Genomic DNA, 5,116 nt, shown 5'->3' on the forward strand with positions numbered 1-5,116 from the left:
GGAGCGCGCGCAGTCCTGCTCTCACACGCAACGCACGCACGTACGTTGTCTATAAGCTCTGTGGCGCCGCCCCCCTAGCGGCTGCGGTGGGAGGGAGCCAGGGTAAGGCAGGCGGGAGGGGGTGGGACACTCCGAAAGCCCCCTCCCCCAAGCAGCTCTTGCGCACGCTCCGAGCGTCACTGGCTGCGCGGGGTAGGGCGCGCCGGGACACCGTAGCTCAGTGGTGGGGGCTTGGGGTTTGTATGCAATAGGTTCACGTGCGCCGAGTTCGATCCCTGGTGTCGCCTCTGCCTGAAACCAGAGAAGTTCAGTGTAGACATGACTGAACTAGATGGACCCAGTGGTTTATCTAACTCAATACAGGGCAGCTTCTTCGTCGGTATTTTATTTTATTTATGTAATTTGTTAGTCGTGTTATCTTGCCCAGGGCAACCGAAGAGCTTACAACCAACCAATCAATTGACTGGTCGTTGATTGGAGCATAGTACGCACCTTCCTCCAAACTTGCCAGCATCCAGACTCCGAATGTGCTTCTCCCAGGCGGTGCCATCCCTTCAGTTTTAACACTCAGTTTGTCTACTGAAGGGTGTTGGAAGGGAAGGAGCAATAGGGCCTCCAGCCTCTTTATCTGACCCAGGCCGCACCCTTCACTGACCCTGCCTTGCACTCCCAGGTGTTTGGGGCCTGGCTGGAAAGTTTCTTGTTTGTCTGGAGGGAGGCTAGAAAGGGGGATGTATGGAGACTAGCCTATTGTATAACATTTCTTGCTCCACCCACTTTTGGCCCTGGCCACGCCCACCACTGGCATTCGGAGCTCAGAAGATCGAACAGAAGGGAATGTGGTCCCAAGGCTGAAAAATGTTTTCCACCACTAGCCTTTGCCTCACAAGTGTGCTGGAATTCCTTCACATCTGTCTCTGGGCTTCTCTTGCAGCAGTGCAGTTCTCCGCAAGAATCTCCCCAGTACCTGCACTTTCCAAAGTGCTCATTTCAAAACTGATTTGGGGGGGGGGAGTACAATCTGGGCCAGGACTTGGCCTCAAAACTTATAAAATGCACACCAGAGTGAGTTTTCCGTGCCAGCCTTGGCGCTGGAAGAAGAATCCATCTGAGTGTACAAATACTTTATTTTCCTCACCATTGAATTCTCATGGCCCCTTTTTGCTATATGGTTGCAGGCCATATTTACATAAAGGCCCCAAACTCTTCCACTGACATCATGTCCAGTTATGCTGGCAACCTTCCAAATCTCCTGTCTCTGTCCACACCTCAGGGCAGCAGGGAAGGACAGTTTTCTTGCAGTACCAATGGCCCTCAATGACCCTCTATTGTTTCTTAATGGCCCTTGCTTTGCCAGGTTGTTTGGCATAGGCTAGAGCAGGAATTCCTCTCCAGCTTGTATTTCTCTCTTCATGTCCCAATTAGTCAGAATCCTAGCATGTACAGTCGCACCTTGGATCTCAAACGGCTTGGCTCCCAAACCAACTGGTTTCCGAATGATTGAAACCCGGAAGTGAGTATTCTGATTTTTGAACAATATTTGGAAGCCGAATGTCTGGCATGGCTTCCATGGCTTCCGATAGGCTGCAGGAGCTTCCTGCAGCCAATCATAAGCCGTGCTTTGGTTTTGGAAGTCAAATGGACTTCCGGAATGGATTCCGTTCGACTTCCAAGGTATGGTTGTATTAATTTCTATGGTTTAGGGAGGTTCCCTCCCCAACCTATATAACATGTAGCAAGTGTTGGCAGTTGTTGTTGGAGGAACAATATTCATTCAAAAAGATGGAGTCTTTTGTCCGGGAGCTTAAATGAAGCAACTGTTGCAAGCTGGAAACTGCACCTTAAACATGCTAGTAACACACTAAGGTGAGCACTTGTATGGCAAATGATTCAGATCTGAACCCTACCATGGAAATTCATTTAAGAAACAACCACCCAATAAAAACAGCCAGCAGATAAAGCCGCACGATCAGCAATATTTTAAAATGCCTAAAATATCTTGAAAGCCTGGGAGGGTAAACTAGGTTTTGTGCTGTACCTAAAAGAAAGCAAAGAAGGTGCCAGACAAGTCTCTGGAAAAGGCATCCCCTGGAAGGAAACGCAGCTGAAAACATCCTTCTCTGGTTGTCACCCACTTTACCACTAACAAGCAGGAAGGGCTACAGATTATGATTTCATGGTGTGAGCAGGTCCCTGGGTCTGAATAAAAGGCAGTCATCATTTAGATGTCTGCCTAGCAACATTAATGTGTCAAAGGGAGCAGAACCCACACTACACGGAGCAGTTATCCAACAATTCAGCAGCAGGAGAAGGATGTATTATGATCTAGCTGTTATGATCTAGCCCATATACACTAGGACCAAGATAATCTTAACCTGGAGAAGCATGGCAGGTGTCACATGGAGGAGGTTTCATCTTCGTATGATACCCAAAGCACCGTAAGGTAAAACGTGTGGAAGACATTTGGAGAGATAACCTATGTTTATATGCTAATGCCAGCAGTCTCCAAGCCCAGGTGGGCAAGCTGGAGTGTTGGGTGTTAGATAAATATACAGTAGGAAGCGTAGTAAAATGGAATAAAACATAGTAAAATGGAAAGAAGCAGTGGGACATAGGAAGGGCATTCTGAAGGTGGTGCTGCAAAAAGGGCATAAGAGTCCAAGAAACCAGAAATCCCAATAGGGCCACACTGCTCCACAGAATTGCTGTGGGTGGTGATATCGGACTCCGAAGTCCAAATGGGAAAAAAGAACACACTTCAGCAAAAGAAATGCAAGCAGAAACTGCTGCACATCGCTAAAAACAAAAAGAGCAGCAACATGTTTTTTTTAAAAAATTACATTAGTAGTAAGACTAGGTAGGAGATTGGACCTTTAGATAAGAAGGAAGTCAAAGATATGGTCAAGGGTGAAAATGAGATTACAGAGAAGATGAATGAATTATTCGCATCTGTGGGTCAGAAGATGTAGGTCAGAGCCTTATGCCTGAACTTGCTTTCTTGAGAACAAGAGCAAAGGAGCAGAGGCAAATAGTAATGGCAAGAAATAAAGTGCTAGGCCTTGTTGATAAATAAAAAATAACAAATAAAAAAACAAATCACTGGGTCTGGGTGGGCTAATTTACTTCCCTGTAGTTCTTCCCCTCGGCCAGGTGTGGGTAGCGGTGCACCAGCTGAATCTTTGCCTGACATCTATTAGATCAAAACTTCAGGACTTAACTTTTGTGGGCTTAACTTTTGACATTCACTTTGCTTTATCCATTAGGCTTTGGACAAATAAAATTTGGTCTGCTTTCCACTGAAGCTGGAAGAGGGGGAGAGAATAATTCCTCAACTGCAGCATGCGATTCAAAGATATTTTAGTCATTCTTTTGTTGTGAGAAAGCCACATTTTTACAGGGCTTAAAACCAAAATATTTTGTCCCTGAGTGTCATAGGCAGCTGCCAGACTGTCAGTATTTTGCATTCCACTAAATTCAGGCTGCATAAATAAAGTGGATTTGGTACATTCTCATGACCCTGCGTAGGGAGGTGGGGAGGATCAGGATTTCTGCAGTAAGTAAATATTATGATTATTATGGTATCTCGTTTATGAAGTGACTAAAATTTACTTAGTGCTGTACTGTGATTAAAAAACCAAGGCAACCCCTGTCTTCAGACTTACAGTCTAGTAAGAGTGACCCAAAAGTGAAAAGGAATGAGGTTCGAAGAGAAAAGTTATGCAAACAGAGTCAGTATTAATTCTTATGGTTACATGGTTCTTATAATGACCAGGTTGAATGGAAATAGTTCATGGAGGATAAGAGTTGAGTGGAAGCTGGTCTCTGAGTTGTGCCAATCGAGTGAACCCCCAGCCCTAACTCTTTATCAACAGTCAGGTGGAGGGGTTGCAGTCAGAAGAGCTTGAGTGCCCCTCAACATCTTTTTTATTGTTCATTCACAACAAATTGTTCTCATTATGCTATTGGAGTAGTCATACACAATCCTGATTTCAATACCATTTGAGTCTGCAGAGGCTTTGCAGCAGTAATACTGCTTCATTTCCCATCAGTGAATAGCTTGTAACTTCCTGCTGAAATCATATAACTTTTCATGCCACAAATCTTCTGGTGTTTTTGTGTGTAGAAGGGGTTACTGCTTTTCTTGTGTTATAGTGCTTTTTTCTGGTGGTTAGTCAGTGGTACACAGTACTGGCACCTTCCCGCCAAAAACAATCTTGTGAGCGTGCGCATGCATGGCTGGGCGGCAGTGCAGGTACAGTGTGGCTTAGCCACTATGAGGGGAAGGGACAGGACAGGTGTCTGACTGTCTGGCTCATCAGGTGGCGGACATTTTGGGGGCTCCGTGATGTACCCCTGTGAAAAGGGATGGCGGTGGTGGAAGGCAGATCACCATGATCCTGTTGAGCACCGGCACTGTTTTTCCTAGGGGGAAAAAAGCACTGGTTATAACCCCTCCAGATAGCAATGGTATGGTAAGCATTGGAGAAGCATCACAGAACAAAAAAGAAAGCAAAGTAAATCTATCATTAATGCTGTGCTATTGTGTTAAAGACACTTGCAATAAAGCAGTCCGTAAAGGCCCTGAGACCGCATTCTAATGTCATGCTTGGTAATTGGGTAAAAGCACAATGGTGAGCTGACAGCCCCTGATTTAATGTCATAGGTAGCCTTAGGGCTCATCCACACATCGGCTTGTCCTGCCACTTTCCCCCAGGGAAAACCTCCTGTTTACCGCTGAATCAGAGCAAACATAAATCAGGGGTTTTTTTGTGGATTGACATTAGCTCTGATTCAGTGGTAACCAGTGGGTTTTCCAGGGAAAGCATCAAGGCAAATGGAAAGACTCATGCTTTCTAGGCACTTAGACAAGTGGTATCTCCCTCATTCTCGCCTCCTGTTATATTGGCAAAATGAACCAAACCTACCTTATAAAGCTGCTGTAGAGGTGGCATGTGAGCACTTAGGGTAAGTGAAATAAAAAGGATAAGTATCATTATTGAGGTCATATGACTTAAATGCTAAATATCTTCAGCAGTTGATTGAGTATTAAAGGAACAGAATTGTTCTCGTGACACTAGGTGACCTTGGGGCAGTCACACTCTCTCAGCCTAACCTT

This window comes from Podarcis raffonei, chromosome 2, assembly GCF_027172205.1.
Source record: "Podarcis raffonei isolate rPodRaf1 chromosome 2, rPodRaf1.pri, whole genome shotgun sequence".
NCBI lineage: Eukaryota > Metazoa > Chordata > Lepidosauria > Squamata > Lacertidae > Podarcis > Podarcis raffonei.